This window comes from Mustelus asterias, chromosome 4 (assembly GCF_964213995.1).
Source record: "Mustelus asterias chromosome 4, sMusAst1.hap1.1, whole genome shotgun sequence".
NCBI classification, from domain to species: Eukaryota; Metazoa; Chordata; class Chondrichthyes; order Carcharhiniformes; family Triakidae; genus Mustelus; species Mustelus asterias.
This window is the reverse complement of record NC_135804.1, coordinates 137,810,262-137,825,821: the sequence shown is the minus strand read 5'-3', so window position 1 is coordinate 137,825,821 and position 15,560 is coordinate 137,810,262.

Genomic DNA, 15,560 nt, shown 5'->3' with positions numbered 1-15,560 from the left:
CATGATGTGGAGATGCCGGCATTGGACTGGGGAAAGTACAGTAAGAAGTCTCACAACACCAGGTTAAAGTTCAACAGGTTTATTTGGTAGCACAAGCCACAAGCTTTCGGAGCGCTGCCCCTTCATCAGGTGAGTGGGAGTTCTGTTCACAAACAGGGCATATATAAATACAAACTCAGGCCCTTTCCAAAAACAGTTTATCCCTCAACTGATTTCTAGTTACGCATCCCAATTTTAATCCTTTCCTCTTCTCAATCTACCTTATACACATTCTCATTCCCTCCTGTTGTCATTTCATGACACCCTCAGTGTCCATGAATGGGTCAAGGGCAGGGGTTAGGGGAACGCATTCGGTTATGTTAATGAGCAAGGCCCGTTTTCCAGGTAACAGATCCTGCATAGAAGAAATCAGACATTGTAGAATGCACTTAAGGACAGCAATCCCCACGAATATTCCCATGACCACTATTCCGACGTAGATTAATTAACCAATCACCCCATCCACCGTATCCCCAGTTTCCCCAGCTGCCCCATCCTTTTCCTTCCTTTATAACCCCTAACTGTTGGTCAATCTGGTTCACAAAATGGGTGATGTTAGCTGTGGCATCCCTCAACTATGGAACATACTCCACCTTGGCGTGCTGGTAGATAGTTAGGGCAGATCGGTTTTTTCAGTGAGAACAGTCTGAGTTTTTCCAGGCTCTGAGTAATCACCTTAAGGGCTCCCCGGGTTGAGATGCCCAGAGTGGTGAGGTCACAAGCAAGATAGTTCCGGTTGTCAGCGGCCATCCGTCCAGAGGCGGCTCCCAGGGAGAAGAAACCAGCGGCGTCGTAACCATGAACGTGTCCTGGCGAAAGGGCTGTCAACTCTTTATAGTCTGCACAAAACTCTTCGGATACTTCTCGTTTGTGAATCCGTGCCGGGAGTGTATAATATTAACCCCCAGGTCTCCATTGTCCAGGGCAGGGTACAGCTGTTGGGTATAGGGTACCTATAGCTACCGAGTCAGGGTAAGGGTATGTGAGGTAATTAGTAACCATTCCATTATAGAAAAAGAAATATCCATGGTCTGTGTACATAGTCTCGAAGCGTTCACTACCCTTAGTTTTGACCTTATAGTAAGTACTCTCAGTACCCAGATAGACATCTACTAGGTTAGAGCAATTCACCAGTCTTCGGTCGTGATCATCTAGACGAGTGAGATTGAACGTTTGACCATGAGCCCGAAGGTGGGTACCGTTCATGTGGCCACAGACAAGTTGTTCTCCCGTAACCAAAGGTTTGCACCTGGAATCAGTGCAGATGCACGTTCCCCCATGTTCCTTATCCTGGTATGCACAGTGTCGGTGGCGACAGGCTTTGTGGAGGCAGGGGTTTTCTTCGCATATATAGATCTTGGAGCACCCCCATCCATGTCCTGCAAAGCAATTTTCGTAGCCCCGGTTGTTCCTGGGAGGGTGGGAGCCGGGGACTCTCTGTTCCCACCAGAGGTTTTCTTTCCACCAGCTACCTCCCATCTCCTGTTCACCTTCCTCCTTCAGGGGTGGGTAATAGCAATCTGCCGGTGGGGCTAGGTTAGGATCGTATGGGAGCTTAATACATTCGGTTTCGGGGAGTGTCTTTCTGGCAGTAGCACAATTAAGGGGGAGTTGTTCCCGGTCCCAAAGGGGATAGACTGAAAAGAGAGAACCAACTCCGATGGGGTTGGGATAACATACAATGGTATTTGTACCATAGAGGTATTGATGTACTTGATAGAAGTAGTTGCCGGGGATTTTCACAGTAACTTCATTGCAGTGTTAATCTAAGCCTACTTGTGACACTAATAAATAAAATAAATAAATATATCATTCAGCACCTCAACATAAAGGCAGGAAATTTTTACCGCCCCACCCGCAACGGGAATCGGAGCAGGCGAGGAGCCGAACATGGAAAGGTCCGCTGACCTCGGGCAGGATTTTACGGGTTTTAGGATGAACGAGGCAGTAAAATTCCGCCAACTATTTCAGTTTTGGTCCATTATCAGTTCCATTCATTTGATGACTTGTTTATTATTTATATGAGCAGAATGTTGCAATCCCAAAATGACGGGAGAGGGGGTGGGGCTGGAAAATGTGGCAAGCCATTCAAACATCTATTTAACACAACCTTTCTCTGTTTGGACAAGTAAACCATTGGAACAATAATGTGGAGATGCCGGCATTGGATTGGGGTGGGCACAGTAAGAAGTCTCACAACACCAGGTTAAAGTCCGACAGGTTTATTTGGTAGCATGAACTTTCGGAGTGCCACTCCTTTATCAGGTGAGTGAGGAAGGAGCGGCGCTCCAAAAGCTTGTGCCACCAAATAAACCTGTCGGACTTTAACCTGGTGTTGTGAGACTTCTTACTGTGCCATTGGAACAAGGCACATGTAGCACCTGGCTAAAAACCTCACTTAAAGAAACTCCTTTAGAACTGCACTGAAATGAACACCTGTTACTGAGTGGGACCGCTCACATTTTGGGATTTTTTTTCTGACTCTTTTTTTGGGGGAAATACAATGCTTTTCAGGGTTACATTTCATAGCAAAGTGAATTCACATAATTTAAAACGTAGACATGGTGACTGTCTCACTGTCATTTTATCACACAAGGCAAAATCCACCACAACGTGTTCTGTATTTATTTGCAATTTTTCTCTTCCTGTTTTAGATGTTTATAGCTGTGACCAGCGGTTCCTCTTTACGCTGCCTCGCTTTGTGGCCATAATCAGTCAGAGGGAAATGGAGGCCAGTTGTAGACAATTGCTGCAGTCAGGCATCCATGTAAGAATCACCTGCTAAATTTACCAGGGTTGTATCGGGTTTTGCTAAGACCTCACCTGGAGTATTGTGTGCAGTTTTGGTCTCCACAATTACAAAACAATAAACGTGCATTGGAGGTGATGCAATGAAGCCTCATTCAAATGTCACTGGAACAAGAGGGTTGTCCTATGATGAGAGGCTGAGTAAAATGGGCCTATATTCTCTGGAGTTTAAGGGAATGAGAGGCAATCCCATTAAACCTATAAAATTCTGAATGGATTCAACAGGATGGAAGCGGAGAGATTGCTTCCATTGGTCGGGAATCTAAAATGAGGTCATTGGAAGGCGGGGGGTACAGTTTCAGGATAAGGGATCAATCATTCAGGAGTGAGATGAGGAGAAATGTTTTCATTCAAAGGTTGTGAATCTTCGGAATTCTCTGGCCCAGAGGGTTGTGGATGCTATATGGTTGCATGCATTTTTTTATTCAATCATGGGACATGAACATGGGTTATGGGCATTTATTGCCCATCCCTAGTTGCCCGAGGGCAGTTGAGAATCAACCACATTGCTGTGGCTCTGGAGTCACATGTAGTAAGAAATCTCACAACACCAGGTTAAAGTCCAACAGATTTATTTGGTAGCACAAGCCACTAGCTTTCAGAGCGCTGCCCCTTCATCAGGTAAGTGGGATTACCTGGTGTTGTGAGACTTCTTACTGTGCCCACCCCAGTCCAACGCCAGCATCTCCACATCATTGCCTCCCCAGGCTGGGATATACAGATTTTTGGTCTCTTTGGGAATTAAGAGATAAGTGGAGTGGGCAGAAAAATAGAGTTGAAGCCCCAGATCAGACATGACCGCATTGGATTGTGGAGCGGGATTGATGGGCTGTGTAGTCTAGTCTACTACTGCTCCTATTTCTTATGTTCTTAAGTTTCTCTTTATTGTGGCATTCCCTATAAGGAACACAAGGGTCTGAATTTCCTGAAGTGTGTGGATAAATCGAGTAGGGAAACTTCCCAATTTGGCAGACCTGTCTCCTTCAAAAAGGTTCCCATGCACCATCGCCTTGCCCGCCCGAGGCGCGTAAGATCCCGCCCAAGGCCAATGGAGAATGCCGTTCTGCAAGCCTCGCCCGCCCCGATTCTGGGGTGGGCGTGCCAGTAAAATACCAGACACATATTTGTTCTGGGGGTGCCGGGGTGGTATGTAGTCAGGTCCTGCATCTCAGGGGTGGGATTTTATGGCCTCACTCGTCCCCAAAACCGTGAAATCCCACCCGAGCTCAACAGAGTTTTCCATGCTCTGTCCCTTGCCTGCTCCGATTCCCATGGCGGGCGGGACAGTAAAATTGCGGCCCTGGAGACAGGTCTGAGGTGGGTGGGTGGCCGGGCCAGCAGGCTAGAACACCACCTCTGTTTACTGGAATATCAGCCATTTTGCAATGAAGAATTGCCGATCTTAAAACCCTCACTCCATTATCAAATATCCACATTCGTGCCTCATACATACCTTCATGCTCCCATGTCCCCTACATTTTCCTTGATACTTCATGCCTCCCCATACCCTCCATTGTCACTCACGCAATACCCACCATGAACAGACCTCATGAGTCATATCTTTGGAAAAAAATAAACCTCAATCTAATCGAGCTGTCAATCAAACACTGCATACTGAAAAGAAATTCAGAGCCATTTTTCTCTCGTCCTTTTGCGCAAACCCTCCATGCCCTCACCCTTCTCCATCTCAGTGACCACCGGCAGCCATCACAGAACTCTGCACTCCTCCAATTCTGCCATCTCGGAGATTCCCCCCCTCTTCACCACTTCTCGAAGGGCCGAGAATCTGCACCCCTTAAACTCCTGAACTCCTGTCCCGAATTTATTCAAAACTTCCATGAAACCTACCCCTGCGACAAAGCTTTTAAACACTCCCCCCTCACGCCCCCTCCCCCAACCTGTCCCCCCCAGCCCGTCCCCAAAAACTCTTCCTTTGGCTCAGTGTCAAGTCCTTGTCGAATTGCATTCCTGTGAAGTGCCTTGTGACAGGTTTCTTTCCAGGGTAAAGGTGTGTGACAGGATTGCGAGTTGTACATTCCCTCCTTGTGCTTTGCACAGAATTACACTGTGCAGTTGCTGCAGGAAGTGTGAAGGCAAAAATAGTTTGTAAATAGTTTCCACGTGAGTCATTCACCGATTCCAACTAAGTGAGATTGCCAGTGAGTCTTGATGACAAAAACGTAGTTAAGACTGGGTGGACACATTTCACAAAGGACCTTATGGAGTAAAGCAGACCTTGTATGGCTGAACTCTCAAATCAATGTCAAAGGTCCCATGGCAGGATTTTGAAAAGGAATGGGGGGAATTTCCATGGTGTCATGGTCAGTATTTATCCTCCAATCAACAAGCTGGATATTCCTTTGGGAAATCATAGAATCCCAACAGAAGGAGGCCATTTGGCCCATTGAGCCTGCAATGACAACAATCCCACCCAGCCCCATCCCCCCGAACCCCATGTATTTACCCTACTAGTCCCCCTGACACTAAGGTTCAATTTAGCATGGCCAGTCAACCTAACCCGCACATCTTTGGACTGTGGGAGGAAACCGGAGAACCTGGATGAAACCCACGCAGACATGGGGAGAATGTGCAAACTCTACATAGATAGTCACCCGAGGCCGGAATTGAATCCGGGTCCCTGGTGCTGTGAGGCAGCAGTGCCAACCACTGTGCCACGTGCCGCCTAAGGTATGGGGCTGGGAGGTGGGAGAAGCTGTAGGGAGGAGTCCCTGACATCTTCCTGCTGCAATATTGGCAGGGGTGAGAACATTGATGGATCAGCTGTCCCCTGAATACCCGATTTAATCACTTACGTGACCAATTAAGGGCTACTTCCCCAACTCTGCGGACATGTTGCACATGTTGCGGGGGCCCACCACCATGTGGGTAGTGAAACCTAATGGCCTCCTGGGATGGCTCTAAGGGGTGAGGGAGGGTGCCATTCCCTGGCCTCTGCAGGGGGGGCATGGAAGCAATGGCTGCCACCATGCCTAACTCGTCATCACTAGCAGAAGACCTGCAGCCCCCCCCTCTTCCCTTTCCAATCGCTGAGGTCTCCCTACCTGACCCCAACTCACCCCAACAATACATACCCTTCCTCAAGAGTGCCCGAACAATGTAACTTCCTCTCCCTGGAGCTGCAGAAGAATTGTCTCCCCAATTTCCGCCACCTGCTCTTGACCCAACAACAAGCCACTTGCTGCCTCCACAAATTTCAGCCAAGCATTACAAAAGCAGATTATCTGGCAAATAATTACATTGTTGGATTGGGATCTTGCTTTGTGTGCCGCCGTGTGTCCTACATTTCAGCCAGAGACTGCACTTCAACATTACGTCATTGGCTGTAAAGTGCTTTGGGACCTCTTGAGGTCATGAAAGGTGCTACATAAATGCAAGTTGTTTTTTTTTCAGTGAGACAGAAATAAATCTTCAACTCCTTAGACTGGCCTGAATCTGAACCCAAGATTAAGTGACGTAAGCACCGTATCGTCCAGACTCAGCTGCATTCAATTGAATTTAATTTTCCGTTTCATATTATTTATTTTGCCACATGGATTATCCTAGATTTATATTTGAAATGACACCAGCTTGAGCTTCCCTCTCTCTCGGAAAGAAGATATCCTCAAACTGTGGGAGAAGAAACCACAGCCATAAATCTTCCGATGGAATCCAAGTACTAAAACCTCTGGGTAAAAAATAAACAATCTGGAAAAACAGACATAAATAAGCAAAAGGAAGCAACGCTGGAGGGAAAGGTCAGGAAAAAGTCTCATCGCTGCATTTATTACGCACTGCTCTTTCTGAATTAAGTAATCGTCATTTGTGGCTTTCAGATTAAGGAAATGTTTACCATGCTTCTACATTGTCTCTGTAAGGGACCTGTCCCGTCAACAAGCAAGAATGCATGACCTAGAAGCTAGTACTCAATATGTAAACATACGCGATATTTTTAGTTTGGTTACCTCATTTTTTTACAAAAACATTCATCTGGACTCACCAGCCGAGCAATGGATTTAGGCCCCGGATGTAACCTCCTGCTTAAAACCCAAAAGGTCAGAAGGATCGTGAGGCCCCGCTTTCACAGTCTGTATTCGTACTGAAAATCAAGATCAAGCGAGCTTTTGCCCTTCTGCTCCACGTGAGGTTTCTGTCCTTGAGAATGAAGGCCTGAGGGTCACTGGGCCCCGAGGCCATGCCATGGACAATTGCACTGAATTGCCAGCATCTGTCAAGACCCCACAGGCATCTTGCAACAGGTCAAACCTATTTAATTGGGGATAAAAGCAAATTACTGCGGATGCTGGAATCTGAAACCAAAAGGAAAAATGCTGGAAAATCTCAGCAGGTGTAGCAGTATCTGTAAGGAGAGAAAAGAGCTGATGTTTCAAGTCCAGATGACCCTTTCTTTTGTCTTCTGGTTTTTTGCCTTCAGAGCTTTGACAAAATTAGGGCTTGAAACATCAGCTCTTTTCTCTCCTTACAGATGCTGCCAGACCTGCTGAGATTTTCCAGCATTTTCTCTTTTGGTATTTAATTGTGGGCTGCAGTAGAAAAGGTTAAAGGATGCATAAATATACATAGACCACATGATCAATGGCATAAGATCACATGACAACAGAGCATGGAGAGAGAGAGTTTGATGTAGAGTGGTAAGCTGAATTGGACATGGTATAGTGGTCACTAAAAGGTGGAGTTTCTCCACAATCTTGCCTCCAGCATTTTCTTTATGCCCAGGTCCATGACGACCACATCTTAGACTCTCTCCAACAATAACAGAAAAGGAATGCAAAATTAAAGACCAAGACTGATGAACCGTTGCAACTTTGTTGTGAAAAAAAAGCAATTTTGTTTTCTTATTCTTTGACTGGATGTGGGCATCACTGGCTAAAGCAGCATTTATTAACCACCCCCAATCACCCTTAAGGTGGTGGTGAGCCACCTTCTTGAATCGCTGACGTCCATGTGGTGTAGGTACACCTAGGGTGCTTTTGGTAACGGAGTTCCAGGATCTTGACCCAGTGACAGTGGAGGAACAGTGACATAGTTCCAAGTCAGGATGGTGCATGGCTTAGAGGGGAATCTGTAGATGGTGGTGTTCACCTGCACTTGCTGCCCTTGCCCTTCTAGATGGTAGAGCTTGTGGGTTTGGAAGGTGCTGTTGGAGGGACCTTGGTTCATTGGTGCAGTGTGTCTTGTAGATTTTGATTTGATTCACTTTGACTTATTATTGTCATATGTATCATTATACAGTGAAAAGTATTGTTTCTTGCGCGCTATACAAAGCAAATGGTTCATAGAGAAGGAAATAGGAGAGTGCAGAATGTAGTGTTAAATCATAGCTAGGGTGCAGAGAAAGATCAACTTAATGTGAGGTAGGTTCATTCAAAAGTCTGATGGCAGCAGGGAAGAAGCTGTTCTTGAGTCGGTTGGTACGTGACCTCAGACTTCTGTATCTTTTTCCCGACGGAAGAAGGTGGAAGAGAGAATGTCCGGGGTGTGTGGGGTCCTTAATTATGTTGGCTGCTTTTCCAAGGCAGCAGGAAGTGTAGACAGAGTCAATGAATGTGAGGCTGGTTTGCATGATGGATTGGGCTACATTCATGACCTTTTGTAGTTTCTTGCAGTCTTGGGCAGAGCAGGAGTCATACCAAGCTGTGATACAACCAGAAAGAATGCTTTCTATGATGCATCTGTAAAAGTTGGTGAGAGTCGTAGCTGACATGCCAAATTTTCTTAGTCTTCTGAGAAAGTAGAGGCTTTCTTAACTATAATGTCGGCATGGGGGGACCAGGATAGGTTGTTGATAATCTGGACACCTAAAAACCTGAAGCTTTCGACCATTTCTACTTCGATGATGGCACACATTGCTGTCATTGTGTGTCAGTAATGGAAAGAGTGAATGTTAAATGTGGTGGATAGGATGTTAATCGAGTGGGCTGCTTTGTTTGGAAGGTGTCAAGCTTCCTGAGTGTTGTTGGAGCTGCACTCATCCAGGCAAGTGGAGAATAATTGATCACATTCCTGAATTGTGCCTTGTAGATGGTGGACAGGCTTTAGGAAGTCAGGAGGTAAGTTACTCTCCACAGAATTCCCAGCTTCTGACCTGCTCTTGTGAACACAGTATTTATATGATTGGTCCAGTTCTGATTTAGATGTTGATAGTGAGGGATTCAGCAATGACAATGCCATTGAATGTCAAAGGGCGATGGTTAGATTTTCTCTTGTGGGAGATGGCCATTGCCTGGCATTGTGTAGCACGAATGTTATTTGCCACCTATTGTCCCAAGCCTGGATATTGTCCAGGTCTTTCTGCATTTGGATATGAACTGCTTCAGTATCTCAGGATTCGTGGATGGTGTTGAACATTGTGCAATCATCTGCAAACATCCCCCCTTCTGACCTTATGATGGAAGGAAGGTCATTGATGAAACAGCTGAAGATGGTTGGGTCTAGGACACTACTCTGAGGAACTCCTGCAGTGATGTCCAGGAGCTGAAGTGATTGACCTTTAACAATCACAACCATTTCCTTTGTGCCAGGCATGACTCCAGCCAGTGGAGAGCTTTCCCCAGACTATGGTTTTGCTAAGGCTCCTTGATTCCATGTTCACTCAAATGCTTTGATTTGATTTGATTTATTATTGTCACATGTATTAACATACAATGAAAAGTATTGTTTCTTGCGCCGACAGACAAAACACACCGTTCATAGAGAAGGAAACGAGAGAGTGCAGAATGTAGTGTTACAGTCACAGCTAGGGTGTAGAGAAAGATCAACTTAATGCAAGGTAAGTCCATTCAAAAGTCTGACAGCAGCAGGGAAGAAGCTGTTCTTGAGTCGGTTGGTACGTTACCTCAGACTTTTGTACCTTTTTCCCGAAGAAGGTGGAAGAGAGAATGTCTGGGGTGCGTGGGGTTCTTAATTATGCTGGCTGCTTTGCCGAGGCAGCGGGAAGTGTAGACAGAGCCAATGGATGGGAGGCTTGTTTGCGTGATGGATTGGGCTACATTCACGACGTTTTGTAGTTCCTTGCGGTCTTGGGCAGAGCAGGAGCCATACCAAGCTGTGATACAACCAGAAAGAATGCTCTCTATGGTGCATCTGTAAAAGTTGGTGAGAGTCATAGCTGACATGCCAAATTTCCTTCGTCTTCTGAGAAAGTAGAAGCATTGGTGGGCTTTCCTAACTATATGGGGGGACCAGGACAGGTTGTTGGTGATCTGGACACCTAAAAACTTGAAGCTCCTAACCCTTTCTACTTCGTCCCCATTGATGTAGACAGGGGCATGTTCTCCTTTACGCTTCCTGAATTCGATGACAATCTCCTTCGTTTTATTGACATTGAGGGAGAGATTATTGTTGCCACACCAGTTCACCAGATTCTCTATCTCATTCTTGTACTCTGTTTCGTCATTGTTTGAGATCCGACCCACTACGGTGGTGTCGTCAATAAACTTGAAAATCGAATTGGAAGGGAGTTTGGCCGCACAGTCATAGGTGTATAAAGAGTATAGTAGGGGGCTGAGAACACAGCCTTGTGGGGCATCGGTGTTGAGGATGATCGTGGAGGAGGTGTTGTTGCCTATCCTTATTGATTGTGGTCTGTGAGTTAGGAAGTTCAGGATCCAGTCGCAGAAGGAGGTGCCGAGGCGCAGGCCACAGAGTTTGGAGATGAGTTTCATGGGAATAATAGCGTTGAAGGCTAAGCTGTAGTCAATAAATAGGAGTCTGACATAGGTGTCCTTGTTATCTTGGTGTTCCAGGATTGAGTGCAGGGCCAGGGAAATGGCGATAGGCAAACTGTAGTGGATCCAGGTAGTCCGGGAAGCTGGAATTGATTCGTGCCATGACTAACCTTTTGAAGCACTTCATAATGATGGATATCAGAGCCACCGGCCGATAGTCATTAAGGCACGCTGCTTTGTTTTTCTTAGGTACTGGGATGATGGTCGTCTTCTTGAAGCAGATAGGGACCTCAGATGTAAAGAGAGGTTGAAGATGTCTGTGAATACCTCCGCCAGCTGATCTGCACAGGATCTAAGTGCACATATCCCATCCGGGCCAGTTGCTTTCCATGGGTTGACCTTCAGGAAAGCTGCTCTGACATCTGCAATGGTGACCCCAGACACAGGTTCATGCAGGGCCTCCAGGGTGGAGGGAATGCTCTCGCTGACCTCTTGCTCACAACGGGCATTGAATGCATTGAGCTCATCAGGGAGGGGTGCGTTGGAGCTGGCAATTTTACATGCATTCATCTTGTAGCTTGTCATGTCTTGCAGACCTTGCCATAGTCGGTGGGGGTCGATGTGGCTAGCCTGGGACTCTAGCTTGGTCCAGTATTGTCTTTTGGCATTTTTGTTGATGTCATGGGAGCAGTGCCTCACAACTTAATGAAAGGTGTCAAGGCAGGACTTTGTCACCACAATGACTGTGCAATATTCATTCCTATCAACACTGTCTTGGGACAGATGCGCCTGCAAGGTAGGTAGATAAGGATGAGGTCAATTTGGCATTTCCCTCTTGTTAGTTCCCTCACCAGCTGCTGCAGACCCAGTCTAGCAGCCATGTCCTTTAAGACTCGGCCAGCTTTGTCAGTACATAAGAACATAAGAACTAGGAGCAGGAGTAGGCCATCTGGCCCCTTGAGCCGGCTCCGCCATTCAATAAGACCATGGCTGATCTTTTCATGGACTCAGCTCCACTTACCCGCCCGCTCACCATAACCCTTAATTCCTTTACTGTTCAAAAATTTATCTATCCTTGCCTTAAATACATTAAAAATATTCAATGATGTAGCCTCAACTGCTTCAGTAGTGGTGTTACGGAGCCACTATTGATGATGGCCACTTAAGTCTCCACCCAGAGTACATTCTGCACCCTTTCCATCCTCAGTGCTTCTTCCAAGTGGTGTTCAACATAGAGGAGTACTGAATCATCGGGTGCAGAGGTCGGTGGGGGGGGGGGGGGGGGGGGGGCATATGCATGGTAATCAGCAAGAGGTTTCCTTGCCCATGTTTGACCTGATACCAGGAGATTTCATGGGGTCCAGAGTCGATGCCGAGGACTCCTTGGACAACTCCCTCCTGACTGTATATCAGTGTCATCCTAGAATCATAGAAATCATAGAAACCCTACAGTGTAGAAAGAGGCCATTTGGCCCATCGAGTCTACACCGACCACGATCCCACCCAGGCCCTACCCCCATATCCCTACATAGTTACCCGCTAATCCCTCTAACCTACGCATCTCAAGACACTAAGGGACAATTTTAGCATAGCCAATCAACCTAACCCGCACATCTTTGGTAAGTCTGCTCTCTTGATGAAACAGGACAACCCAGGGACAGCGATGGTGATATCTAGGACATTGTCTGTTAGGTATAATTCTGTATGTGTGCCCGGCAAACAAAAAGTCACGGCTATTTTCAAAAAGAAATCTTTCACGGGACGCGGGCATCATTGGCTACGCCAGTGATTTTTGCCCATCCCTAATTTCCCTTGAGAAGATGGTGGTGAGTAGCACGTTAGTAAAAGGTTCAATAAAAGGTAGAGTTTACCAACAACAGTCTTACCTCCAGCATTGTAAGTCCACATCTAAGACCCGCTGCAACAGATGTGCCACTGGCAGGATCTGTGTAGATGACATCTGGGAGTTAATGCCCTCTTAGCTTCATGCTCTAGAGGGCCGAATAGTCCACTATCCACTCTGGCCCCCTGACTACTCGCAGGATTATCAGCTGGGAGTTAAAATAAGGACACAAGTGGAATACTGCTGTGCTGGAATGGCTTTCCCATTTTTTGCCTTGTTCAATCATTCCTTTTGACATTTGATCACTATTGCTTTCCACCCGAGTGCAGAACTTCCGGTATGTTCTTCCTTCTCCACTCCCTCCCCCATTTCCCCATCTCGGTACTTGCTTAAAATTTGTCTTATTGCTAACTTTTTCCAGTTTTAATTCTGGCCTCCTGTGCATTTCCAATTATAATTGTTCCACCACTGTTGGTGGTGCTGTCACCTAGTCCCCAGTGGCTGGAAATCCCTACCTATACCTCTTTGCCTCTCTACCTCACTGCCCTCCTTTGAGACACATCTGAAAACTCTGAATACAAATTTGGCTTCTAGGATAGAAAATTAGCTTCTTGACCGAAGCCAGAGGGTGGTTGTAGAAAGTTGTTTTTCAAACTGGAGGCCTGTGACCAGCGGTGTTCCTCAGGGATCAGTGCTGGTTCCACTGTTATTTGTCATTTATATTAATGATTTGGATGAGAATATAGGTGGCATGGTTAGTAAGTTTGCAGATGATACCAAGATTGGTGGCATAGTGGACAGTGAAGAAAGCTTTCTCCAATTGCAATGGGATCTTGATCAACTGGGCCAGTGGGCTGACGAATGGCAGATGGAGTGTAATTTAGACAAATGCGAGGTGATGCATTTTGATAGATTGAACCAGGGCAGGACTTACTCAGTTAATAGTAGAGCGTTGGGGAGAGTTACAGAACAAAGAGATCTAGGGGTACATGTTCATAGCTCCTTGAAAGTGGAGTCACAGGTGGACAGAGTGGTGAAGAAGGCATTCGGCATGCTTGGTTTCATTGGTCAGAACATTGAACACAGGAGTTGGAACGTCTTGTTGAAGTTGTACAAGACATTGGTAAGGCCACACTTGGAATACTGTGTGCAGTTCTGGTCACCCTATTATAGAAAGGATATTATTAAACTAGAAAGAGTGCAGAAAAGATTTACTAGGATGCTACCGGGACTTGATGGATTGAGTTATAAGGAGAGGCTGGATAGACTGGAACTTTGTTCTCTGGAGCATAGGAGGCTGAGGCGTGATCTTATAGAGGCCTATAAAATAATGAGGGGCACAGATCAGCTAGATAGTCAATATCTTTTCCCAAATGTAGGGGAATCTAAAACTATAGGACATAGGTTTAAGGTGAGAGGAGAGAGATACAAAAGTGTCAAGAGGCGCAATTTCTTCACACAGAGGGTGGTGACTATCTGGAACAAGCTGCCATAGTAGTAGAGGCAGGTACAATTTTGCCTTTAAAAAAGCATTTGGACAGTTAGTTACATGGGTACATGGGTACGATGGTAGAGGGATATGGGCCAAATGCGGGCAATTGGGATTAGCTTAGGGGTTTAAAAAAAAGGCGGCATGAACAAGTTGGGCCGAAGGGCCTGTTTCCATGCTGTAAACCTCTGACTCTATGACCTCATGAATGCAGCTTTTGATCATCTGACCTAATATCTCCTGATATGGCTCAGTGTTTTGCTTTGTTTTTTAATGGGACATTAGGATATTGAGGCGGCGCGGTGGCACAGTGGTCAGCACTGTTGCCTTAAAGCGCCAGGGACCCAGGTTCAATTCTGGCCTCGGGTCACTGCGTGGAGTTTGCACATTCTACCCACGTCTGCGTGAGTTTCCTCCGGGTATACCGGTTTCCTTCCACATTCCAATGATGTGTGGGTTAGATTGATTGGCAATGATAAATTGACCCTAATGTCAGGAAATTAGCAGGGTAAATATGCAGAGTTACAGGAATAGGGCCTGGGTGGAATTGTGGTCAATGTAGACTTGATGGGCCGAAAGACCTCCTTCTGCACCGTAGGGATTCTATGATTCTATGTGTCTGCGTGGATTTTCTCTGGCTGCTCCGGTTTCCTCCCACTGTTTAAAGATGTGTAGGTTAGGTGGATTGGCCATGCTAAAGTGTCCTAAAATGTGTATTAGCGGGGTAAATACGTGGGGTTATGGGGATAGGGTGTGGGTAAGATATTCTGTCAGAGAGTTGGTGCAGACTCAATGGGCTGAATGGCCTCTTTCTGCACTGTAGGGATTTGACGATTCTAAGATTTAATTGCATTCAAGGCACAAATATCAGTTGTTTTGATCAAGTCAACTAACTCTGTTTCTTGCTCCACCAATGCTGCCGGACCTGCAGAGCATTTCCAGTGTTTTGGTTATCATGATGGCAGCAACAGTGGAAGGGACCTTGTTCAACAGTAATGCAGATTTTAAAATTTCCTTTATTGGCACTGAATGTTTGCGCAGGTTAAATTTAGTAGCAGTAAAGCGACACGTCATAAAAATGGGGAAAGCGTTTTGTTCAGTTCAGCAGGTCCACTCGGGGAATTAAAGGTAAAAAAAAAAACAGTAGCGATGGAAAATAACTGAAAGTGTTGGAGCAATGCAGTTGTAGATAAATAAAACACACCTAAATACACGTACCAAGATACAACTGAGACAGCTTCGTTCCAAACCCTGGGAAACATTTCATTCTTTCAATTGATGTCTTAATCACATCACGGCAGCCAGCATAAAACACACATTGATCATTGGGCAAGTTGTTTAGATTTACGATCTACTCATTGGAAAGCAAAGTGGTGAGTAACATATGTCAACACTTGCTAATAGGACAACTTGCAATGCAGCTGAACAGATCGGTACAGAAAGTTCTGTAGGCCAATTGTAATGAATGGAAGTGAAAGTTGGGAAACATAAAAATAGAAGCATAGAAAATAGGAGCAGGAGTAGGCCAGTCAGTCCTTCAAACCTGCTCTGTCATTCACCACAACCATCATCCAACTCAGTAAGCCTGTTCCCGCTTCCCCCCAATATCCTGTGATCCCCTTCGCCCTGGGAAATATATCTAACTCCTTCTTGGAAAAAATACAGGGGCAAATTTTCTCATTCTGCCCACCACAGG